The sequence below is a fragment of the Etheostoma cragini genome, chromosome 20 (assembly GCF_013103735.1).
Source record: "Etheostoma cragini isolate CJK2018 chromosome 20, CSU_Ecrag_1.0, whole genome shotgun sequence".
In the NCBI taxonomy this organism is placed as follows: Eukaryota; Metazoa; Chordata; class Actinopteri; order Perciformes; family Percidae; genus Etheostoma; species Etheostoma cragini.
In genome coordinates this window covers 20,930,607-20,958,180 of record NC_048426.1, presented here as the reverse complement: position 1 = coordinate 20,958,180, position 27,574 = coordinate 20,930,607, and the positions used below count along the sequence as shown (strand labels likewise).

General features: G+C 38.9%; 1 protein-coding gene across 2 annotated transcripts in view; it reads left to right on the top strand.

The window, feature by feature from the left end:
- The window catches only part of LOC117935317 (leucine-rich repeat and fibronectin type-III domain-containing protein 2), a 127,415-nt gene that overhangs the window by 26,887 nt on the left and 72,954 nt on the right, over positions 1 to 27,574 (top strand). For both annotated transcript variants that reach the window (XM_034857425.1, XM_034857424.1), the window contains exon 2: positions 22,425 to 22,535. The gene's annotated coding sequence lies outside the window, so the exon portion shown is untranslated. The remainder of the gene's footprint in view (positions 1 to 22,424; positions 22,536 to 27,574) is intronic.

Here is a 27,574-nt window from a genome sequence, read left to right as displayed (position 1 = left end):
AATTTAGTGTATATGCGTGAGTAAGTCATACACGTTTGGAGACTGCCCTCCCCCGAAAAATGTTTGTACAAACAGCAATTATGACCCATATTTACATTTGTTAGGCGGTTCCCTCTAGTGGCCATAGTAAGTAGAACGGGAGCAAAGTAAAGTGAGAAATAAAAGGTCGCCAAGGTTGGGTGGTGGTTAGGTAAAACAAGCACAGGACTTACGAACTACTTGAACTAACTAACAAACGAAACTACGCTACATTCTCACATCACGTTTGTTAAGTTAAATATCAAACAAATGATTGAACTTGATTTGAATCTGATTTGAACCTAAACCTTGATCTTTTCCTGAACCTGGCATCGCTAGGAGCACTAATTAAGGAAACCTAATGGGTCCTATTACAGGTTTGGAACAGGCAGCCTGTGTGGTCGTATGCTTTGGACGGCTTGTTGACCATGTGACTGCACAGTCGTTGTGGTTAGACTACTTTTGAAAATCATAGCTTCCTCATTACATTTAATTGAGCCGCCCCAAAACTTAGTGTGTGTGTTCATCTTTCTGGTGTGGTAGAAGCTCGTGGGTGTTGCTATTATCATATATCATAATGTTTTTGAAAGGGATGGGCATAAATGGTTTATAGCTGGCAGACCAAGTTTTCACTGCAATCACATTTGTCTTTTTGGTGGATTTTTCATGGCGGAACCATTGTGATTACTTACAGCAGAGCAATATATTTAATCCAATTCATATTTTTCTGATACAAAATTCCATTTTCTTAATCCATCCACATAAACCTGTTGTATTGGTCTGTTTAATGTTCAGATCCTAAGGGTACAAATGAATGTTGATTATTGCTAGTTCTAAGCAGAAGGTGTACTGAAACCAGATGTTTTATTGTGTGATGTACAGGCAATGAAATAATCAAAGAGCGTTACTTTGACGACATTACATGCATTAAGTCTCTAGGGGATTTTTATTCCGTTTGTAACATACTTCTACATCAGCCAGTTGTATTGTAATAACTTTAAGTGAGTGTTTATTGAAGACCTTTTTGTCCCCTCGTTTGAAGAGGAAGAGAAAAGACAGAAATTAAACCTTTTACATGTTTTTTTTTACCATAGCTAGATCAATCACACTGGGTATGAACATTTACTTTCCTTACTTTTATTTTACGTTGCCATTAATGACTTGAACTATTGAATTAAGCAGTTTCAAAGAGACCAAACTCTTCTGAGAATGACATCTCATGTAGAGTTGTCACAATGGAAAGCAAACACGGTCCCAACAAACTCTCTGTGCCTATTTATAGTGAACATGATCTAGTATTTATGGTGAACATGATCTATTTTCAACTTTTAAAGTTTAACTATACTATTTTCCCTTTTTCTGCACAGTGGTAGGAATATACAGTATGACACATTTTTTGCCATCTCAGATCAGTTCAGCAGTTTACATTCAGAGATAATGGAACAAAAGGGCCTGCGCCCATATCTATTGGAGGCACTATGGGTGTTTACCCTGGAGGTTAAGAAGGATGAATAGAAGCTGAGACAAAGGGATTGGATTCTAGCCCGGCCAGAGTCTTGACCGCTGACTTCACATTCAGAGGTAGCTGCAATTTTAAAGTTTGGTGTGATTATTTTTTGTCTAGACAGGCATTAAGATGGAAGGGCTTCAGCTTGCATCGCTCACACACAACAGAGAATAAAAATAGTCTCGATCTGTTTAAACTGTTCTTGGAAATGCTCCATTTAGCCACATAGACTCTACGGGCGGTTAAGAGTACCGGCACCATGCAGCTTTCTGTTTTTCATTGTTTCACAGTGAATGGGAGACCTCAAGGGCAAATAGACTGTGCATTTTATTCAACCATTGCAGACAATCTGGCTCGTTTAAAGTCGTTTATATGCTTTCTTATAGTCAGCAGATGTCTAAGTGAGGTTAAAGGAATTATGGATGAATAAACTAAGCTTGAGGGAAAACAAACACTCCGGACTGAGATTTGTCTGCTAAACATAGCCTGTTGGATCTCTGCAAAGCTCACTTGTGTGTGTTTAATTCAAAAGTGATCACATGTGCTTGTGAAATGCAAGTGAGAAGTGAAAAAATACGTTTTTGGCTTCCTTCTGCCAGTTTAGTCCACTGTGGAGGTCAAGCCAAAGATCCAGAGTCCCACAGTAGGCTGTGCAGAATTACAGATGGGTTTGCTTTTGCAAAATAGGAATGAGCATGTAAGCTGTGTTTCTAATTGATTGTGTAACGTGAGTCAGACTCACTAGCACATACATGTAATCAGTTGACAGTTCATTGTTTACATGTATGTTCTTCCTTGTATGCACCCTTCCTGTGTAACATGGGGACATTGTGGGGACCCTGCCATCCAACCATTGTTTTAAAGAATCATTTTTAGTCTTTTATCTATAACGTATAATCACATGTAGCTATTCTATGTTCATATTTTTTAGAGGATACCATTTAAAAAAATTTTTTTTTTACATATTCATGGAAACAGTGTCTTAGCTTGTGTCCCATGGCAACATTCATATTTGAGAGCTAACTTTGCTAGAAGAGACACCACTGACTAAGGAATGCTATACTGCCTAGAAATATTAAAGCCTAAAGTGTTATCAACTGTTAGCACTTAAAGGGGTAATTTCATTTTTTTTCAACCGTCTGTGTTGAAGTGACTGATGGGAGCAACAGTCTTTGAAATTGGTCCATTATTAAGTAATAACGCTGTGGGCAGCAGCCACAAACTGGTCTGCAATGTAATTGAAAAGGGCAAATGTACAACTGTCCACTGAATGTGAACAAAGTTCTCTGGAATTATTCCCAGGAGTCCCTATGTTCTTTTTATCCCAGCATGTTTCCTTGGATCAGGGAGACTCCAAAATCATGTACTGCTACATCCTGCTCTGCAGTGCCCTGCTACGCTCTGCTACACTCTGCTGTGCCTTGTAATGCCATGCGGTAACCTGCTATGCCATGAACAACTACAAACTACTATTTTTAGTCACTGTTCCATTATCATTATCTTTGACTGTTATTGCCCCTCTTCATTCTAAACCCAACCTGCCCGTCAGACGCCTACCAAGAGCCTGGGTCTGTCCCAGGTTTCTTCCTAAAAGGTTGTTTCTCGCCACTGTTGCTTACTCTGGAGGGAACTACTAGATTTTATAGACTACCTTGTAAATTACAGAGTGTGGTCTAAACCTACTCTTTCTGTAAAGTGTCTGGAGATAACTCTGTTTATGAATTGATTCTATAAATAAAATTGAATTGATTTGAAAGTGCTGTTTCTTCCATTGACAGGCTCAGATTGTTATTCTAAGTGTCTGACAACAATCACAATCCCCATGGGGATAGAACCTTTCTAAACCAGTTTAATACCGTTTTTGTTTAACCAGAAACAACTCTAAGATCACTAGCGCTACACTCACCAGACTCCATTTAAAGAAAACAATACTTTTAGTGTGTCGAGAGCCAACATATTGTTGCATGTAAATCAGTATACTTTGCATTTATTTTAACCAAAAGTAGGGTTAAAATGGTTGGAAAAGTGGTAAGAAGAACCTTATGGCTCTCCATAGTTTTGTTTTGTTTTTCAACTTATAATGAAATGCATTTAACAATACTAGAATGTTTACTTAAATGCAGAAATGTTAACTGCCTTAGAAATCCTTTCCATAATGTTGTCAGACACTTAGAATATTAATCTGAACCTGTCAGTGGCAAAACAAGCACTTTTGTGAAATTAAATAGAAGGTGCACAATTTAACCATAACTAACATTGTAGCTCATTTTGCTGACTGCCAACAGCAGCGATCTTGCTTAATACTCGACTGATTTCAAAGATTGTTGTTCCCATCAGTCCCTTAGACACAAAAACACAGGATCCAGGTTGGAAAAAAGAAAACAAAGTAACCCTTGAAGGCCTAAGCCGTCTGTTCCTTTACAGCATACATTTTTTGGACGACCAATTTTGCGGTAAAGTTTGTATTTCATTACATTCAGCAAGTAGAAGCTAGCAAGCTGGGCTAGATTCCACGGCGGGAGTTAGTTTACCCAGTATGCTTTGCTATTACTGATTCCCACTTGATGTCCTGCTGAGTCTTTGGCAGTTCCCGCACACTCAATGCTGTGCTGGTCATTTGCCATTACAGCTAATGCTGACTTAACCCTTCCTTTGTTTATAGCGCACTGGAGAACTACAACATATGGAATGCTATGAAAAGAGAATGAAAAGAGAAGCTGAGAGTCTGATGTTTTATAGCCAGGTAGAGACATTAAGCTGTCTGCCCTTTACACGCCTGCTGTGTGTCGTGGAGACTCAGCTAATGAGATAAAAGAAAAAAGACGTTTAATAAAGGATGAATTAAGAAAAAACAAAAATGACTTAGTATGTGATTACAGTGGAAATCAAAATAAATTGCATTAGTTCTTCACAAACAGGTGAGAAAAGTTATTTCCTGTGGATTAAAGGCTCAATTCACAGAAGGACGAGATGAGTGAAAACAGCTGCAGCATACAATGACCTCTGTGGCTCCGAAGGAGCTAGTCAAGTCTAATTTAAAAACACAAATGAAATAGCAACATCATCAGGGTTAACTTGATTTGGGCTTGGAGACACAAAACGCACATTACAAAATGATATATTATGATGAGTGTATGACCCATACTAGAGAAGACCGGATATCTCTGCCTCTACTGTTTGTATTTTGACAGTTTTTTTGTCTCTTGCAAGTTGCCCAAATTCATGGACGTTCAATTTTAAATCAATGGAGCTTTGCTTTAAGAATACTAAGTAGAAGCTTTACTGCTCTAGTAAATGTGCAAATTTATGCTGAGGCGATAGGGCTTATATGTATGTAGTATATAGTTCAACAGAAAATGAGTGGTTGAGATGATATTGCTGCACACTAATGACCTCTCATAACAGCTTTACTCTTGCTGTAAAGGTCACTGTCCAAGGTCCTGAAACCCCTCTCTACTCAGACACAGGCCTCCCATTCATTTTGAATGAGCGTTGTGCATTTAGGCTGCAGCAATGACGGGTTGCAGGGAAAAAAAAGCACAGCAGCATGCGGCAAAAAGTTGAGACGGATAGAACTTTTAGAGAAACACAACCTGACGTCACGCAGCATTGGACAATCATGCAATTGGACTTGTCAGTCTGTTTTAAGGCAGTGGAAGAGTACTGTACAGTAAACAGTCAACATCAATCCCTCTATTGCTGCCACAGGATAGTTTTAAACACTTTAGGGGGTAAAAAAACATTAGCACTTAACTGCACAGGATTCGAATAACAGCTGACTGTTTCCTGCAACAAGCTCCTGCACAAAGCACAGTCCCCACCATCTGTTTTCTTTTTCTCTTTCTTTGAGTTGGAAATGTCGAGATCCTAATGATATCTGATGGAAAACAATAATTGTGAAATATGAAGTTTACTTGTGCTACATTGGGGAGTAAAATAACACAACAGGACGTCACATTAATGCCACTTAAGGGACACTTCACGTTGCCGCAAAACCCAGCAGCGAATGGCCAGATGTCAATGTAAAGGCAACACAACACAGTTTGTTTTCCTTCATGTTAAAAATATGAGATAGGAATTATGACCATAGTTTGATACTATTCACGAGGTCATTGTTTGTATTCATATCTTTTTAACTGATTTTCCTTAGCCATGGGGGCAGATGGATTTTGACATTGAGTCTTAATTTGTGCTGATAATGTACAACAATTAAGGAGTTTTGAGATTCATACTTTAACAATCTAGAGATTTCAGAGCATTTGTTTTAATTTACTCTTTTTTTCCAATGGAATTGCATGTTAATTTGTCATTGTGGAATGTGTGCTCTTTGTCAAAGTGCCTACAAACCTCCTTTGTCTTACGTCTGTGTGTGGGGAACAAATGGATGGAGTTATTGTGTTTTCTTTGTCCTTGAACATCTTTCCTGCATGTAACCTGATGTCTTCCCACAGTAAGAAACCATGCACAGTAGGCTGAATGGATACTCTAAATTGCCTGAATGAAAGGTTGAATGTATGTACGTCTACATGTTAGCTCTGTGAAAGTATGTCCACCTGTCCATGGTGTACTCTTCCTCAACGTGAGCAGTGCACAGGAACACCAGGCTTAGATAACGGATGGATGTTTTTGGGAGTAAGTTAAAAGAAGTGAGTGTTGAAGTGAGCTTGATATCCTCAGGCATCTTGCTGTACTAATACATTGAAGCCTAATTAATCTTCATTGCTAGGCTGAATTTACAAACTGCACCTTGCCTGCGGATTGAGGATTTGTGCTGTAATTGGGCTCATAAAGGATGAAAAGGTCAGAGATAGAAATAGCTTGATGATAGCCTCTTGACCAATAACATCAATTCTAAAAGGTACAAACCACCATTTAGAAGCGACAGAAGAGACAAATAAAACAAATAAATTGTTTTTAAATTGGGTAGATGTTGGGCCATCCAATTCAGGATGTCAGTAAACAGATAAATACTAGTAGATTGATAGATTAAATAGATTTATCTGAGTGTTTTATGGCTTCTATGTGATATGGCATTAGTATTTTGCATAGATTGTGTCTATAAATGATATGAATTGGAGAATGAATTACTCCCAGGGGGTTAGAGTAGATCATTAAACACTTAAAAGGCAGATTTAATGCTCTTGGGACTAACAACCAAACTAATAATTGTCCATTTAAAATCAGTAGGACCACAGCCCATTTAGTAAGGACTGTGTCTGAATTTATATAAATGTTTTATTGTCTGTGGTCTATATAAATAAAAAAAACAGTACTATATCCTATTTTGACACACCCCAAAGCCACAACACTAATTCTGCTGTAAAGATGCAAGCTGTAGGTAGCAGCTTGGGCTGTTACCACAGGGTACATGCCACAGCCATTATGCACTATGATTACTTATAATGCATTTGTAATTCAAGCACATTAGGTGTAATACCATTTAAGTTCTATGAGGGCACATTCAAGGAAAGGTCAACTTTCTTCAAATGTTATCCCAGAACCAAACATATGTCAAGGCCACAGCCACAAGCAGGGTTGGAAAATATCCAGAAGCAGAAATAAAATTGTATCGGCATTTCCAATGCATTAGAGTGGGAGTGAGTTAGAGTTTTGGAGATAAATGGTAAATAGAGGCCAGCTGCCCCCCTTATTTTACATCATGTATGCATGTACATATTTCAGTTCGAGCATATTTTATCCAGATCCACATTACATTCAACTGAACCTGTGGTTGACGAAATGAATGTACTTCCAATGTCAGCTCTATTTTTGGTCTCCACCAACTCCACATAGGGGAAATAACTGGACTTTTAGCTGCTGTAAATGCTCCAAAATGTTAGCTATTTGCTAACGTTGCCTGTTGTTTGGTGCTTGGTAGGTGCATTGAGTCAGTTAATGCGAGGTATTTTTGTGATAACATACGCCTGCTATGGCTGTAAAGGACATTGGTGAGAGCACTGACAGGGAACTAAAACAGAGTTGTGGGCAGTTAGCTGACTATCCTTAAATGCTCCTTATAACTGAGGGGAGCTGCCTGTGATAAATGTGTGTGGGTTTGTCACAACAACATCATGCACATAATACATAATCATTTCATCCATTACTAATACAGAACATATTTTGAGTGCAGTTTTAATTTAAGTTCAGGAAAATGAAGGCGGCACATTTTTACGATATGTTATTCAATTTCCTGTGCTTTGTTTATATACCAAGACTATTTTAATCTGTGAATAACCTTGTCTTTCTCTTAAAACTTCTTTATGATATTCACAATAGTATGGGCTACATAATCTTTTGATGCATGGAAGTGTGGATAACTGATTTCAGACTAGACTAGAGATACTAGACACCACTATAAGGCCTACAATGTAGGATTCAGGACTGTATACTTTCTGAGGACAAAAGACACAACGGCGTGTCCAGCGGTGTTTGACAACACTCCTACTCAACAAGCGATATTACAAAATTTAATTTTAGACATTTATTTATTAGTTTATTTTACACTACTTTTGTAAACTCATGACTTTAGTCAACTCATTTCAAGCACCAAAACAATTGAGTGTAGGTATGGTTTTACAAGAGATTTGAGAAATATTTCCACTTTAGGGCCAAATTAGCTCTTTACACATCGCTCTGGAAAAGTTTTGGGCGTCACTTAACAGAAAGCAATTACTGGAATTGTTGGGTCTTTGTAAATTATAGAGTGTGGTCTACAACTACTCTATCTGTAAAGTGTCTTGAGATAACTTTTGTTACAATTTGATACTATAAATACATTTTAATTTAATTGATAGCTGAGTTTGTTTAGAACATTGTGATATGACATACATGGGGATCAGGTTATGTGCAAATACCCTTAAAAGGAGAATCCGGGAAGATACAGTATGTAAAAATGCCTTTAGATGCCCTGAATATACTCGGCCATCCAATAATGTTTTTATTTGCCAGTAACTGGTATGAAATAGGCAAATCAATCCTGACTTTAACTCTGTCTCGTAAGAATGGTTTGCCTGTGCTTCAAATTGACATTTAGGCCTGTTTGTTTTTTCCTAAGAAAAGAAATTCAGTCATCGATCAGCTGTTTACTTTAAGTTAATCCAAGAACAATATGGATCGAATTAAATTCCCCTAGTCCCAAGATGTCTGCTGAGGCTAAACTGCGTGACTGTGGGAAATGTAGCCACAGATGCTGTTCATGTGGGTGGTGTTCATATGATTTGCCAAATATTTGTACACTGAGTCAGAGGTGAAAGGATCCGTCGTGTCAAGTGGCTTTTAAAAGCAACTATAAGCCAGGAATATGTGTTTAAATATAAGGATCTAGTGTATGATTTAAAAAAAATTGGTGCTAATGACCATGTCTGAGTGTGTGGGTTTATCCTGACTACACTGCTCAAACTCTGTTTGGGGAGATCTTTTGCTTTGAGTCTGTTTTCTTAAAAGCAGTAGCATTGGTACACTCTGCTTGAGACATTATTTTCTTTAAAGAAAATAAATCTGGCCCGCATAGCATGTGTGCATTAATTACCTCGACTGTGAGACTCACTCATTTCCCAGAGCAAAGCAACTGCCCAGCCTGCCAAACACATACATACTGTAAGCAATGGCTTCTGTACTGACAAAAGGTCAGAAGATACAAGTAAGCAGTCTGATTGGAAGGGCACTCACCGCTGGGTCTCACTTGACTTGGGCTGAATTTCAAAGAAAACTGTCAAATGGAGAAAATAAACAAACAGAAAATACAGCTAAAGGCAAAAGGCAAATGGACAGAAAGGGTAAAGTCATTACTTGTTCATGAATATTTCCAGTTATGTTTTCAGGCATTTCTTTTTTATCGTTATTGGGCCTAATTCATTTCCTAATGTGTTGAAATAAAGAATTAAACCGCAACAATGAATGGAAAACATGATGCATTAATGAATGCCTTTCTTCTTTTTACTATACTCAAGACTTTTGATGTATTTGCCAGGAGGTAAACAAACAATATTCAGTATTACTATCATGATTTATCTATGTGTTCATAGTAGCAAGACATGAATTCAATTGTGATTCTGTGAGAATTCACAGATCCAGTTGAGTTAATCTTCCCCTTAACATTTAAAGGAATCTACATGTATGTGTAGGCGCATGGTTCAAAAGTGTTGTACTTAGTGTCTTCATTCATTCAGGCAGGTGTGTTTTGGGCGTAACATGCAACAAACCAGTCATCTTCCATTCATTTTAAAAACCCAGGCGTGTTTGTACCTTGGCTTCTTGCTATTATGATGGCGGATTTACACCATTATATGCACCGTTACAATAACGAAATGCTGAGTTATTAACTTTAGAACAGGTTTTTGTTGGTTAATGGCATGTTCACTTTCCACTGCCTCAAGATAGCAATGCACCAAGAATGCACATGAACACACTGCCTGTAAGACCAGCACACCCACGGGCTCACAGATGGGCGCAGGTGCATTTGCTGTCTAAACAACGTAGGCGCTGGACAGGAAATTTACAACTGCATCAGTTTTAAACTAGCCAAGGCACTTGCGTCGGGCTTTGCGCTGTGCTGGGTGCATATGGCCCTAAATGTCTTCCGCCAAGCTTTGAGCTGAATGTGAATATTACATAAATGATTTTAAATGTTATGTTAAAACCATAGGACATGAGTCCATTCACACATGCAAATGTTTTAATTAATGGCACTTTTATTTAATTGAAATGCACTTGAGTTGCTTTTGTTTGTTTTGTGATGTCAAATTGTTGTTACATGTAACTAGTTTGTTCTGTTATCTTGGCCAGGTCTCTCTTAACAAGATGTTCTATATCTCAGTGAGACTAACCTGGTTAAATAAAGGTAAAATAAAACAATTTGCATGCTAATGGTAGCAGTAAATCAAAAGTCAGGCAATCACTTAAGGGGATACAGTTAACCCGCAAACTGGGTAATGTTTAAAAAATTACGATGCCAGTACCAATAGAGTACTTCATTTGATACCTTTGGTTTCCCACTTCAATCAATACTGAGTGAGTGAATGGAAGCATAGCTGCAAAAAATGCCACAAACCACTCCACCACTAGCTGCTGGGGGCAGTGGGTCAATCACACACATTAAATTGAAGAATGCTGTTGGATTGGCTACGGGCAAAATCATACAAATTGTCAGTCCTTACTATCAAATGCCGGTATTTCAGTCAATACCCTAAAGGTATTGAGTACCGATACCCAGCTCTAGTTCATCCTATGGGGAACATGAATGTATGTGCGAAATTTCATTTCAACCCTGTAGTTGTTGAGACTTTTTACTCAAAATCCAAATGTGACTTCATGCTGGTTCTAATGTAATGGTCAGGGTATCATTAAAGTCATAATGATTTGTGCTTGGGACACCAAGGAAATTTCACTTAAACCCAACCTGCTAACCTCTTGGTGGCATAAGTTGATAAGTAAGGGGATCAGATAAGTGAGTATGCTTCATCCTCTTGGGACAATGGACGTCTGTACAACATCTCATGGTAAACCACCTGACAGTTGTTGAGATATTTAAGTCTGGACCAAAGTGGTGAACCAACAAGAAGACAAACAACTAAGTCCCTAGCATGGGTAAAAACAATCCGTCTGAAAAAAACTAACTCTACATATCTATAATGATGTCAGGTAGGTGTGAGGATGCTGTGTTTGCTAATGGTACATCACACAATTCTGAATAACTTCCCTATTATTTTAAGGGGCTAGTATATGTAAAGTTTGGATTTATGTATGATTATAACATGTCAGCATACACAGCAGATCAGCAGGGATGTCTGCTAATGACAGGTTGTAAGTCAGGTCATGCCAGCAATATGTGTACAGAAACTTGCACCCGTGTGAGAGGCAAATACAACACAGTTGGGTCCAAGACCCTTCATGTTGTCCTCGTGATATTTTTTCACATGAGAAGGTGGATGTTGAAAGAGCGTTCAGTAATTGTACAGTTAATAGGTGTGATTGTTATGCAGGCCTTAAATGCCTGGTTTAAGTCTTGGCACACCAAACGTAATAACTGGAACGGAAAACATTGTTGACTAGGGGTTATAGTCAGTAGAGAAAGACCACCCTCCTTGCACACAACAGGTGTGTGTGTGTGTGTGTGTGGCTCACAATCAGGCAAGAGAGTATGGCACTTTGTTTAGGTTAAGACACGGGTGTGTCCACACACTAAAGTAGGATCATACTTGGAATGCATTACTCTCAACTCTCCAAGTTCATCAGTTTCAATTGAGGGAATCCGTTACAGATGCATGAGCCATTGCAAATGCACTGAATCCAATTGATAGTGTTGCATGTGTGCTGTAAAGCAAGTGCGGTTTGGTTCATACTAAAGCCATTTTATGTGAAAAGAACATTTGTCTTAAAGTGAGCTTAAAATATTTATACACTCTAACGGACAGTAATTTTCCCAACACATTTGAGTTAACATGACCTTACATATACTTCCATGCGGGTGGTTAGCAGCACATATTAAGACCAGTGTTACATGTGATCCAGGCATTATTCTGAAGGTACACAGTGCAATATGTGTGTTTGCCATTCAAGATACCCGTTTGCCTCGGGCTTTATAGAAGCATTTTTCAGTTTTTGATAAACAAACAGTAAGAAATGTAAACAACAACTGCCTGAGGACATACTGCAGCTTCGTTAAGCAGAAGCAGCTTTACAACCTTTACTGATGCTAATGGCGTGGCCTTAAGGGAGATGGCCAAGGAGTTGAAAACTGTGCAATAAAGAGGGCAAGCAGCTAAACTTAAGCTTGGGTAGCATATGTTCTGTAACATGTTGTCTTTGAAAAATACTTGCATATGTGCATGTTAGGGGGGAAAGTTCATGGCAGTGGTTTACATTAGCCTCATCTAAAGTGGTATCACTCTTAATGGGAACGGGCTAATGTGAATGCAGATAAGAATAAGTTATGCAGATCCAGGGGAGATAAATAGTTAAAGCTCCTCACTCTTTTATGTGTGAAGATTATTTTGTGTGAGAGCATGTGAATGTGTAACAGTATGCGCACATGAAAATTAATGAGCTTTTTAAGACAAGGAGCCTAATAATGTGAAATAAATCCTGTGCAGCAAAACACAGATGTGAAATAACAAAGACAAGCTTGCTGTGTAGCTCATGTTGCTATCAGTTCCCTAATTGTCTGTGTTAGCCTCTACCGGGCAGCTGGAAGGACACAATGTCACACATGATGACAAAAACAAAGCCTTGACTCTTACAACCCCAGCTGGAGTGGCTCTGTAACATTCTCAATCCATGGAAAAAAATATCAGATTGCAACTGACCTCAGCCCCGCCGGTCGAAATCCCAGTGCCACCATAAGAGGCTTTACTACAGACTAGAGGCAGTTGAATAGGGATAATTTAATGAAACATTAGACGAGAGCACTCCACAGTCCTTTAACAAATTGCTTTTTTTGACTGCCGATCTTGGCTCTTGGCAATGAGTTGCCTGAAGGAAGAGCCAAGTGAAAACACGATAAAAAAAGGGGAAGAAACAGCAGTTATTCATTAGCAGCGTTCAGAGGTTGGAAGTAATGGTTTCAAAAAACAACATCAATGAATATATAGATGATCAAGCTGTCCTATGATGGCTAAGCCTCACCAAGACTCTACTTGCCGTTGAGCTTTCCACCGGACGGATTAAGTGTGATGAGAGGCTGTTGACTTCCAAACAGAAAGAACAGAAGGCAAGCTTTCTCTTATCCACACCCATCCATGGACATAAACAGGTGGCTGCTGGGTACGGGAAGATTCACCCCTCATTACCTCTTTGTGCTACTTATGGTTCTGTTCTTAAGCTTGGGATTTAAAGCTGGCCACTATTTAAAGCCTTGAATTAGCTTAATTAGGAGAGCCAGGCACATGACCCAAACTTCACGTGGAGAGAAAGTCACACTTTAGAGGCATAAAGAGTGTTGTGTTTTATGTGCAGTACATGCATTAATGGATTTTGGTTTCTGTGTGCTCTCAGAAGATTGGTGCCTTACACGTGAGAGAGTAATTTATGTCCATGTTTGCATGCATGTTTCCCTGTTTTTTTGTTGTTGCTCAATGTACATTTGTGTGCTAATATGACTATAATTGGGACTCAGGCATATGGATCCTTGCAGCCTAAGTAATTAGAGCAGAAAAATGCACCAAACCATGAAATGTATGTCTCAATTGTACTGTCAGCTTTACTCAGTACTATTGGGTGTAAGATAAAGATGTTGCACCGTTGCACTGGCACACAGTGCAATCCACAATATTACTAAACATCAACAACTCTCTCCCAAATCCAAAAAACTAGAGTGTCATCAAGTACAAACTACCCCTCAGACAATGAAAAGGTGTTTTAGAGGACACAGAGCACCCAAGGGAATCTGAAAATATGGGTACATTTTCTGTTTCAGAACTGAGAGAATAATGATCATTTGCATATAGAATCAGTCTGCCATTCACTGGTAATGGAGTTGCTGCAGACTTTATACGACATCAGACATCACAAGTTTGGGACTTACCTCTTTTGTTTCTGGCTTTGAGGGAGAGTAGCTCGTGTTCACAAATATTGATTGAACTTTCTTAGGCCATGGACATAATTATTTCAATGTCAATTGTTTTTAAGATTTTTTTTGGGGGGGGTTTCCGCCTTTAATGGATAGGACAACTAGTTGAGAAAGGGGAGAAGACATTCAGGAAATAGTCACAGGTCGGATTTGAACCCTGGACCTCTGTGTCGAGGCATACCCGGCCACAAGATATTTTAGTTTTTGAAGACCTTGTTTGATGAAAGAATTGTTCAACACAACACCTCAAATAGATTAAATAGGGGCTTCAAAAGTATTTGGATTTGATAAGCAGAATTCATGATAAAAAAGAGCAAATTTAAGCCCAAAACCTAGTGACGTTGGTGCATTGTATTTTTGCAAATTATAAACACCTTATTTAGGTGCAGTTAAGATGTAGTTTATAGCAGCTTAATTTTGAAGCCTTCTGCTCTACCAGTTATGATAACGTCGTACTCAGCAAAGTAATTGAGATCTTGAAATACACTAACATCACTAAAAGTAGATCCAACAAGGAATATTTGTTGTAAATCCTGTGTTGCTCCGCATGTTCTATATTAGTTTCCAATTTGTTTCCTTGTTTAAAGAATAAATTAGTTTGCAATTAAGTTTCTGTGTCCTACCGCTTGTTGTCCTGCCTGCTTTTGGAACAAGAACAAATGTGTCAAAGCTAATCGAGCTAAACTAGCTTGTTTAAAACCTGTATGACTGTCGAACCTTGTGTTTCTTGCCCTTGAACCTATTTAAAGTAATGATGATGCATTCTCAGATCTTAGCAAGGATAACTGATGGCCATAGTTTTGCTCTTTAAAAACACCAGTTTTTAAGATGTTAAGATATTATGTTATTATAATATATATTGTCTTATATTATAGATAAACAGTTTCACGTCAACATTACAAGTGTTAAGACTGGATTTACACTCTACAAGGCCTTCCCCTCTGTTGGATGAATGTCAGATTTAACCGCACACATTGAGAAAGCTTCATTACCACACTTTTGCATGTTGTTAATATGTGTAGGCGGTGTGCTCTTTGATTGTGTTGTGTACAATATGCTTATTGAAAAGAGGCCGTAAAAAGGATGTCTTGCATTGTTTTTTAATGAGCGCTATGAATGAAAATGACAAAAGATTACAACTGTCAGGCACACACTGCTACTCATTAGCAGCCAGCTGCAGCGGGGTATGTGTGTGTTTGTATTTGTTCGTGCATGTATGTTGGGTGAGCTGTGCAGCAAAGCCATTTAAATGAATTCTTTGACCTCAGCTCTTGATCAAACTGAAAAAAAAACAGTTTTCTCTCCTTGCCTCCTCATTATTCTCACGCTGTTTCCTCTGTGCATTGTCCGACTTTGCACTGGGACAGTGGGACAGAGAGGTTAGAGTTCCCTGTGGCTTGACACTTCATTGCAGGTTTATGAGTAACTGCCGGAGCACACGCACACAACACTTTTTGTTTTGTTTTATTGCCACTCCGTGTTTTTCATCTTGCTGAAGGACATGTAATTACATTGAATGAGCTGAGTGTCATTCAATCGTTACATACAGTAAGAAGAAAAACAAGCTGATTGGATTGTGTTCAGCGATCACAAGATGTTCATGCTTTAGATAAATTACAGAGTGAGATATAGATGTGCCGCAGCAAGGTCCTTGACTGTGAGAAGAGTTTCAGCCGTGACCTAAGAGGGCATCTGTGGAGTTAGTAAATGTAGTAGTTCTCAAGTATACAACATGCTTGACAGTAGCCCCGTGAGCAAAGACTTGGCTCCTAAATCATGGGTTGGAAATCAAGTTTACTATGGCCTTTAGCTTTGCACTTGATCTGCCAAAATGTGTAGTGTAGACTTATATGGAATAAAAATCTCCATTTACTCATCAGTAAACGCTTGCAGCCCTGTCGTGTTCCGTCTGTACACTCACACACACTTTCCACAGATCTGTGGTGTACATGATCTAAATGAGTCCACAGGCTTTTTGTCAGCAAACGCTGACAAGCAGAACATGGAAATCACATTAACCTTGGCATGAGTCATTGTCAATGTGCATGGCTGGCTGTGGAGACAAGTATTAAAGCCTCTGTGGCAGCAGTTTGGGGAACATACCTTTAATCATGAATTTACTGTGTTTCTGGACAATTCATAAGCAGGTGTATTTTATTTCAGCCAAAACCCAAGGAGATAAAAGGAGCATGTTTGGATAGTCATGGACTAGGATATAATTCTTCAGATGGATGACATATGATTGACGTTGAAAAGTCTGTAGGCACTGTAGGTCTACTGGTATTTCAAAGTGTCTCTTTTTACTCTTGAAGGACCTACATTGTAAAAACAAAAGTGAGATTTCCATGTTTTTTTTCGTGTAAAGCAGGTTGAGGTTCTATAAAACTACTATAAAAGTATTAAAACGCTCAATCAATGGAGAAATGCACTCAGCCTTTATCCACAAATGGTGCCTTTAAACAGGACCTCTGTACATTTTAGATGTCACATCCATATTATATACAGTATAGGTAGAAAGTGCCGCTTCTCTGCTGTTACAGTCATTCCCCGGCTGCAATGAAGACCCTGAAACGCTGCTCAATCAGAGCACAGGGCTTATTTGGGAGTGGGGCTTAAAGAGACAGGCGCTAAAACTAAGTGTTTCAGACAGAGAGTGAATACAGAATACAGGAGAGAAATAATGTGTTTTGTGTGTGTACACATACATATGTTCTAGTTGAAACTCAAAATACAAGTATGAACCTGAAAATCCGCATAATATGGGACCTTTAGTTTCAAGTTATGTATTGTCAGATGCACAACTTTTACAGAAAAGGCAGTCATTGGCAATTGAAATCTAAGATAAGTAGTAACCACCAACCAACAAAGTAACCACCAAAATTGTCGTATCCAGTCATATGGTTGTCATGTCTATGCCCATGTTCTCTGTAGCTGAGGCTCACTGTAACAGCTTGAATTGCTTCAGTCCATTCCCAGATGTATTTTGACAGCAGTGGATGGTGGGGGAACGCAGAGTGTGGCTGGGAAGTTTCTTTACACTCAAGGGCTAAATGAGATGTGTGTGTATAAATGTCTTTAAAGACCCCATTATCACAAGGAACAAGTGTTTATTGCACCTATTAACTTGTTTCTATATTACCATCAGTGTAATATGTCATTTAGTGGAGTATCATTTCTAAATGTGGATAGCTGCTATGGCCCCTAAGCCCACACAGAAAGGTTCCCAGCTGCTCAAAATAAACTATTGCCACATTATTGTAACCATGCAAACAATTCCTATTCTGTAATATTGTCAGGCAAGAAAAACTGCAGGCAGATGTGATAAGGAGCTTAATGGCCAGTGTTCACTGGCAAAGCCTGACAGTGCTGAGGGTTTGCTGTTGAGGACCTTCTACTCAATGCATATTGGTATATATAGACACTGTTGGACAGGATGTCTCAGCAGAATATCAAAATCATTGTCAAAATGGGTACTTCAGTTGGCTATATATGGAATAACCGGACAGACAGAATATATTATTATTACATTCATTAATTAGCAATTAAAACAGTAAAGTATCCATTTATCCATAAACAGACATAAAACATACAAATATTTAAAGTAAAGTATTAAAGAATAAAGCTGCGGATTGGTTGGCCAGCTGAGCAGAGCTCTTTTTTCTTTCTTTACACAACTATTTCTGTCATTCTCCACATGAACATCAAAGTGTGACACTATGAATGTCTTCCAAGGGAGACTGTTTGAAAATGTGCACCATTATTGCCATATTTAAGTTGATATTGCATCTTCCGTCTCTCAGTGACGTCTGGCTTTTTACCAGGCTCCCCAGTGTGGCGGTTTGGAACAGCTATGCACACTTTTGCTTTTCAATGAGATCAGACAAAACATGTGCAAACTAGTAATGATGTACAAATTAAGCTTCGTGAAGTGTTTCCTTTATTTTCTGAGCTCAATAGATTGTCTCTCTCTTTTCAAGAAAGGGTTTAAAGCAACATGAATTCCTATTCATTGAACCTTGTTCAATAAACCAAGAGTGCCATCTAGTTGGGTCAACAACTACAACTAATGGTTCATGAAGTTTCATTTGGACATCGCAAACTTGCCATTTTCAAATTCAACCCACCCTAAAGTTCCTTGACTGTGAGTGACACGGTTAGTAACTTGCTGAACACTTGTGAAAAGGAAAACAAAGGCCAATAGAAATTTTTTTCCCACGTTTGTTCTAGATCTCCATCACAATTTCAAGACTGACTTCCTTGTTCGACTTTGACCTACCACACTTGTTGTAGTCGTGCGACTCCTTAGTAATTCCTATAAAATGAGGGAGTGTTAGCAACAAGACAAGTTAAACAAATCTGGTTTCTAATCTGATTTAATTGATGGCTTATTTACAACATCTCTCAGCAAATCTGTCAATATGGATGGAGCTGAAGTGGACTACAAATACTTCCAGCACAGGCTAGATGTTCATAGCAAAGATAAGACTTGCATATTTTAACGTATCTATTTTTTTGATGCATGCTGCTATCATTTAGTACTTGATAATTATGCCAGTATACATCATACGATTGTCTTAACAGCAACATGTTGTACAGTACAACCTAGTTTGTTTCAAGCATACTGAACCTGAGATTACCACCATTATCTCAGAAGTGAGGTATAGGGATTAATGGTGAGTTATACTAAATAATATTCAATGCAGATTGTGTTATCTGTGTTCTCCAACGGATAAGTCTTCCAAACAGACTAACTTCCTGAGTTGTTGTTCTGAAGTAAAAGAGACCAAGTATGACAAGTGGATTTGAATGCATGTGACAGCAAGGTTTTTTAACTAAAAGTTAACTAGTATCTCACAGGGAGGAAGGAAGGGGAGGAAGGAATTATAGTATCACCTTGAGCGTAAGCGGCAAGTCCCTGAGAGTTGGTGCAATCCTACAGATTTCTCAGCCTGCCGTTTTGCTAATGGAGTTGCAGAACTGTCTCATACGAAGAGGTGAGAGGTGCAAATAAGGCAGTGGAATGACAGGCAATAGACTGGAAAATATGAGACAGGGAGAGGGGGATGGACTCCAGCTGATGTATTTATTCGCCACTGCGGGTTCCTGCCAGATATCTTTGGGGACGAATTCATTTTAAGTTCCCAATAAAACAAAAAAAGTAGACAGCCTGTGTGCTACCAATACAAATCTTGAGAAATCAAAAACGCCTCAGATGTTGTGACTTTTTTTCTTGCTTGATGGGATGCGTTCTGAGAAAAGTAGTAAGTAAAATTAGTAAAAATCCATCATTTTTTGGTTAAGATCACATTTGATTTCTCATTGAGAGATATTTCATCTACAGTTGAAGTGTTACTGTGAAGTTAACGGACTGGGTGTGACAAGTGAGTTGACTGTGGAAGTGAAGTATATTTATCCGAGGTAGTAACTAAAGGCCGTTGCAGAGGAAAGCCCAACAAGTTAAGTTCTCTTGTCAGTTTGATTTCTCAGGTACTTGTGCTACAAACCAAATCACAGCCACCTGCCTTTTCGTTACACCCCCAAACCCTAACCCAAATGTCCCACAAAACTAACCAGCCATTCATTACAGCTTGACATCCTAGTCGTGTGTGAGTGACCCAACACAATCAACAGTCTTAGATTCATTTGGTGGATTAAACACTTACACATGGTCATCTGGGTGCAAAATTAAACACCATTATCGTTCAGTCACAATGCATGCTACATAAAAAAGTGGGTCCCTCCGGTGCTCTTTAGCTTTGGGATCCAAGTGTACAAAGGTCCAAGGACACTGAGGCACTCTGAAGGGTAAAGTTTCAACAGCCTTTGTTAAATTGCTTGGCTAAATCATTAAAACTAGGTATTGGTTTCAGCCATTGAGGCCTTCATTAGGGCATGTATAAAATGCATTGTAACTGTATCTCATGGCCTATTGACCAGTAGTCACATGGCAAGAAGGCACATAGTCACATGACTGTTGTGAACAGGAACAAACCATGTGCAGAAGTAAATCAATCAGCAATAATCAAACACAATGTGAACAAAATTGCAATGAACAAGGAAAGAAAAAAAAGAGAAAAAAAATTCATACCAAACAACCTCTCAAGCAGAGCACCCTCTCTTCATTTATTAGAACAAATAGAAAGATATATAAACAAAATTTCTCTGTGTCTCTCAGCATTAGGGACACTAGGGTTATTATCTTTCCACTGCGCCTTTCAAAAATATGATGCGTAATGATGTCCTTTGCTGACACCACTCAAACTGTTACTCGGTCTGAGAAGGGACATAAAAGCTCCCACTGACGAAGCTCCATAAAAAAGCTTCGAGACAGAGTCAGTCTATGGCATATTTGATTGCATTCCAATATTATTTATTACATTCTCACAAATTGCTGACTCACATGTTAACCCTTGTGTTACCTTTTTGTAGACTGTGCAACTTTGTGTTTTTCTGGGTTGAATTTTCAAAATGTTGTAATTCTACACTTTTTTCAATGGTTTTGTTTATTTAATTCAAATTTTCTTGTCAATTCCCCCCCCCCCCCACACCCCCAAATTTTGTCAGTTTTCTGGCGTTTTCTTTCTTTTAATTATGATTTAGTATAGTTTCCTTTCATGTTTTTTTCCCAATTTCTTTTGTAACTTTAAAAAAAGGTTTTTGGTACCTTTTGGCAATGTTTTTTGGTCGGTTTTATTTACCGCGAAAAAGTTAAGCTTATCTTCAAAATTTTAGGGAGAGGCTAAGGTTAAGTTTGATATAATCTTAATCTGTCATATTTGCTGAAAATGTCCCTATGTTTCGAGTAGAACAACATTAGGCAAGTTATTAAAAAAAACTGTGTGTCAATCACTGCTCATGCACATGCATTGAATGATACAGCATTCATCAATTACATGTTAAATGTATACACGCCACTTTCATTGATTGTGTATGTTTGGACTGAGCTCAAAGCATGGAGCATATGTTTCTACTGTACTTTGAGGGATATTCTGTATAACATGGCATACAAAAAAGAGAGGAAGAGGAAGGCACTTGGAAGAAATGACTTCAAAGAAACAAGTGAGATAGCAGCTGCCCAATCAGATCTCACTTCAGCAGGATAATAGCATCCAGGTCCCCGGAGGCAGAAATGAGAATGTGTCATAAATTATGAATTTCCCTGAGAACAGATATGGATGGCGGTGTCACGCAATAATTGACAAAGCACTTTGCTCCAAGTGACGCTGGCTGGTGGCTGAGTGATGTACGCTGCGGGCAGCTTCCCCAAAAACACGTTGAAGTGATTTGCAAAGTCACCATGACACAAAGAGGCGGCCCCAATTATAATGTTGACCCGAGGCTCTATGGTGTCGCAACCTCATATCATGAACTGCAGGGTAGCATGCTGGGGAGCAGTAGCGGGTCCGAGGTTAGAGGAGCCTCCTTAGATGATTGGAGGTGCACTTGAAAATACACTTGTTACATATTAAACTAACCCACAAACTGGTGGTGCAGGACTAGAAGATTTGGCTCTTCCCAATGTACATATCAGAGATTTAAACTGTTTCAGATGTTGGTTTGGTCATTGGCACACAAGATAAATTAAAAAGGAGAAAATGCCACCGCCAGCCAATAAGATTCCACCACAAGCACCAAGCTTTTCACTGATTGCAGGATCAAGAGGTTTGTGGCTGCAAAAAAGCTTTAAGTACATGAAAAATACACAGAAACCTGACAAACTGCAATGTTGCTTAGCTTTTGAGGTGATTCTTCATCATTATTATTATTTCTTTTTCAAATGCTTTTAAAAATGACTGTTATACAAAAAAATCGTGTGATGTTTAGTCACGATACAGACACAATGTCTCAGTTGTCCCAGTCCTAAAAGTTACAGATCAAAACTATTACTCGAGCTCTCACAGACAAACTATACCACTGTATACTAGATACTGATTGGCTAGTTTTGTCAAACCATCCACTGTAAATGTGTATCATTTCAACAGAAAACCTAGAAAAAACGCAGCCGGGTTGGAGCTGGACAGTATTCAGAAGGCATCAGAACCCTTTAAAGCGTAATAATTAATCTTTGTAAAATTTCTATATACACGTATATAAATAGTTCCAGCATGTAAAACACATTAAAACTGTGTGTGTTCAACCAACTATTGCATTATATGCAAGAGCTTGCACCCTCTCTGATTTAGTAGACCAACTTATAAAAGCTTTTCCAAGCCCTACTGAATTAAAATCCCTCCTGCTTGGCATTATGGCTTCAGGATTTTCTTTTTTCAAAAGAAGCCACAGCAAATGCAGAAATTCGTAGTCACAATAAATGTCCTCATTGTTTTCCTGCAGGTGAAAGAGTGAACGGATGAGTTGGAGAACTGCTTCCCCACCTTGCAACGTTCATCCGTGGGAGGAAGGGAAAGACCTGGGACTGTTTGTTGCCCACAGTAGGAATTCAAGGTCAGTACACAGTTTGCTCACACACACACACACACACACACACACACACACACACACACACACACACACACACACACACACTCACACACACGCAGTCAGGTTTGGATACAAATAAATAGATGGAGGCTCTTCCTATCTATTGGCTGTGTTTGTATTAGGAGGAGTGAAGGGAGTTGATGAGATTGGATGCATGAGCTGCCCCCACTCATGAAAACATAATTGTAGATTAAATGAAGAATCGGTTCAATATCTAACAGAGAATAATAGATATTTTAAGAAAAGCACAATGAAACTTATCAGATTGGAGTAAAAAAAGAGTCAATTGGCAATGTGCTTTTGCTCTTTCTGTCCGTTCTTCCTTCTCATGTCTTTCTTATTTAGTTTATTCCACTGTTCCTTCCCTCGTATTTTGTTTTCTTTATCATATTGGTTCCGCTGTCCTTTATCCCTTTTAAAAAAACTAAATGATTTCAGACGTCTAAAGAATATCTCTTATCAATATCTCCTAACAAATTTATGACCGTCCAAGGTTTTTTTCTCTCTGTGAAGTCCACACACTGGGAGGAATTTGGATTTTAATTGCTTCCCCATAGATGTGCTGCTTTCCTGAGAAATTGGGTTAATTGCATAAGAGAAGAGAGACACTTGTGACCTTCATCGAATGCTGCCAACTACAGTCTCAACGGCATGCTTAACGCCGTGTTACATTTACAGGTTCTTTAGCAACCGCCTCGGGTAAAAAATAAGAGGTGATGTCTGACTGGTTTATATGAATATTGACATCTGTTTAAAAAAAAAACTTTTAAAGAGTCAGTCTTGCAAAGTTGTCCTGGCAGGACCATGTTCTCTGTGTAATTCCTCAGCCGTCAGGGCATCAGGCGTGTGGAGTTGTCCAGAATGGTGATCGCACACGTTGACTTTTGAAAGTTGCTTTAAGGCGAAGAGTAAATTGAAAGTCAATTTAAAATGTCCAAGAGGATGAGTCTGTCAATGCTTCTTTGCTTACTTCAGTCTTTACCGTTATTCCTTACTTCCTTTCTTTTAGGAGTGTTGGCGAGTCATCCTCCTTCATAAATATTCTGGCAGGGAGGCAGGAGGGATTTAGCACAGATAGCTCTGGCAGGAATCAATCAGTCCTACCTTCACTGAGCCCCTCAACTCTCTCCAGCCTGCCTTCCTTCCTTGCTTCCTTAATGTAGTTTTCTCTTTTCTTCCTTTTGTTACTAGTTTTTCTCCCTCCTGTCTTTTAAACCTCCTTACCTCTACTTTGGCTCCTACCTTCCTTCCTCTACCCCCTCTTCATTACATCTTTCCTTCCTCCCTGCCTCCCAACCTTCCTTTCTTCCTTCTGTCTTTTCTTCCTTCCCTTCTTCCTCCTCTTTCATCCCTCCTCATTCAATTTTACCTTCCTTTCTCCTTTTTATTGTTTCTTCCCTTCTTCTTTTTCTCCCATCCCTCCTCATTCAATTTTACCTTCCTCTCTTCTGGCTTTTGTTCCATCCTCCTTCCTTCTCTCCCATCCGTCCTCATTCCATTTTACCTTCCTCTCTTCTGTCTTTCTTTCCTTCCTGTTTTCCCCCATTGCTCAGCACATCTGCTTTCCCCATCATTTCCCTCATTTCTGCTGGTGATGTGAACAGCTCACAGCGAGCCAATGATAGCAGGAGATGAGGTTAGGGCCGTGACATTCCCCGTAGGAATGATGCCTGGCACACAGTGCTTGTAGAATATTCCTGCAAATTATATCACTAGCTGAGGATAATCATACCTGTTTTATAGGTTGACAATCCCAGGGACATGTGAAGGACAAGCAGGGTCAGGTGAAAACACAGACAGACTGTAAATTGTGTTTCATTGGCTGGGAGGTTTTTATTCGTATACACACTAATCAAAAGTTTAGGGTTACTTAGAAATTTCCATTGCGCTCCATTATAGACAGAATACCAGCTGAGATCAGTTGCATTTTTTTTTTTTTAACCAGGGCAGCAGTTTTCAGATTACACTATGTGCAAAAGGGTTTTCCAATGTTTTCTCAGTTAGTTTTTTAAAAATCATATCAGATAAACAGAATGTGCCTTCGGAACGTTGGATGAATGGTTGCTGATAATAGGCAATGTATATATTCCATTAAAGATCAGCCACCCACTCAAATTAGCTGGTATTCTGTCTATAATGGAGTGGAATGGAAATTTGTAAGTGACCCCAAACTGACTGGTAGCGTGTATGATTTGGTCTCACCATGCTGTTATCCAATAATCCAGATTATTTTTTTCATTCACTGATTGTTAATCCATCAAAATGTGTGTTATTTGGGATGGACCATGTGAACACTTAACAAATACAATAAGGTATATATCAAGTATTAAGCCTTTTACTAGGGAATTGTGAATTGTAGCTGTCAGGTAATTGGTTTTCACTTCATAAATGGATTAAGTGTGGCTTCTAATTGGATGACAGTAGTGTTAAACATTATTGGCAGCATTGACACAAAGCAGCAGTATTTGTAAAGCTTGTGCTAATGAACTGAATAATAAAAAATTAATGAGCTGTGTGGTGTGAGATCCATCAGCCTCTACATTTACCTACTGATATGTAAGCCTGCAGGGGGTTTCAAATAAGGAAACATCACTACACACGCATTTTGCCTCAAGTACAGTATTTTATGTATGCATTTTAAATGTCTTATTAAGACAATCCAATTAAATCCTGGATTAGAAATATGAACATGTGTTTACATGATTGTATCGTTATTGGAAGCATGTTCTTTAATACAGCAGGGCTGTACCTTATGTTTAGTGACCTTTAGTAGTATGAATACAACTCATTAAATGCATAGTATCAATCCAGGATGTAAATAAGATTTTTGCACAGGAACACAAATAGAGGCTCTATAAATACGCTGAAGTGCCTCATGGGTCAGCATGTGTATTCGATGCATGCAATACCCTAGTGAGAAACGTTAAAAACTAATGTAACATTTATAAAGTGTTCATTTAGTTTATTATTACACGTTTGAGAGGCATTTTATGTGCATACAGGTGATAACTCTTAATGAATATTATATACATCTATATAAAGACAAAAGCAACATCACTCACTTGTGTGTGAATAAGCAATGAATATCAAAAATCATAAATCAATACGGGAGTCCTCAAGGAAATGTCTACTTCTGTTTGCTGCTTTCTGTGTATCCAGGAACAGGCTCCTCTATTGGAGGAGGACACTAATAGGTCTATCACATTAAACACACACTAATTGATTTGCCAAATAAAGATCATTCTTCAGGGAGCCCCCCCCCCACACACACATACACACATACTTTGTCGTCCATAATACAAATTTTAATAGGCAATGGAATATTGATGTGATCCCAATGTGTCACTACTCAACACGATGAATAAGTGAAGTGTATCTCTCTGTGGACTGATTGTGAAGTGATTGTATTACATTTTAATGAGGCTGGAGCTATTTGACTAAAAGGTTGTTTGGACTTTTTTGCATTCAATTTTCAACTTAGGTTTCCACTTTTGATGTCCTGACTGTGTCAAACACACACAGATTGGCACATAATGCATTTTGACATCTCTTCATTTAGAATGAGAGGCCACCATTTAACAAGTTTTTTTTCACTTCAAGTAAATAAAAGAGACAACAAATTCAGCTAATTTGTGGAGCATAACAGATTTGGTTGTTATTGAGACGCTGACATGATGTTTGATGTTTGAATTGGTTTTGGTGGGTTTTAGGGTGAGCTTGAATAGTCAGATGGTGAATGATGGGTGACTGTTTGATGGTGCTGTGGAGTTCTCTCATAGCACAGCCTGACATTCGTTTTGGTTCTCGCATAATTTTCAGAGTGGCAAATCATTTAGTTTCACTTTGCCTCTATACAAGTTCTCCTTGGAATAAATCACAGAGGTTTGCAAGACAATATGTTGACATTGGACAATTCAGCAAAACCATGGATTGCATTCAATGGCCCAATCCTAAAGTCCGGACTCAAAGGCTCACGGATTTTGGTGCACATTCTCGCAAAATTCGTAAGGGCTTAGGGTTGTCCCAATGTCGAATTTCAAAAGGCGTGAGGGTTTGAGTAAACATTTATCGAGCCCTTGTTCTGTGAGTCTGCATCAATGCAGACTTAACCCAAGGGAATTATCCACAGTTCAAAGCGACATTTACTGTGGAAACCACAGGGAAATCCAAAAATTACAAAGGTAAACAACAGCATGACACACGAGCACGGAACAGACAGGTTGTCCAGCTTGTACAACAAGAATTTGAGGAAAAAATTGGAATCAGCCAGCTGTCTCCTGTACCTTGGCCATGTGGAAAGCAACAAACTTAAAATGAAACTTTCCGAACTGGTATGTGTCGGCAACATCTTTGTTATTAAACGTCGCCAAGGTAACATGTGATCTCGTGAAGTGCTGTCCCAATCCCAATTATGACTATCTGAGCCCATGTGGCCTCACACACTCACTCACTTAGCACCTGAGATCAATTAAGTCTGTGAGTATTTAGTCCTTAGCCCTTTGGGATTGGGCCAATGAGGTTTTTTAACAAAATAATTTCTCTTGACAATATCAGTGCATGGAAGCTAGATAGATAGATAGATAGATAGAATACAAATAGTAAGACATTGGCCCATAACACAGGGACCATTGTTTCATTTTCTATACTGACACTGGGCTGGCCCAATTACATGCTTACGGGCTCCAACCCTCCCCATCTGTCCTCTCTGTTTCTCTTGTCAAATACAGTGGCTCAAAGCCCAAATCTGTGGATGGATGACGTTGTCAAAATGGATTTAACAAAGAAGTTGCAGAAAAGTTGTGGCTCAAATGTGCAAAAATAACATGTTTTCTACAGGGGCAGCAGTAGCCTTAAAATCTACAGTACAGCACACTGTGCAGCAACAGGTGGAACTTGAAGTAGGAGAAGTGGCTGGCCAAGGCCACTTTCATGCAGATAAGCAGGCATGTGACAGGGAAGCCAAGCTGGGACAGAGTGAACAGGAGGAGAGAGGACTGGAAGCA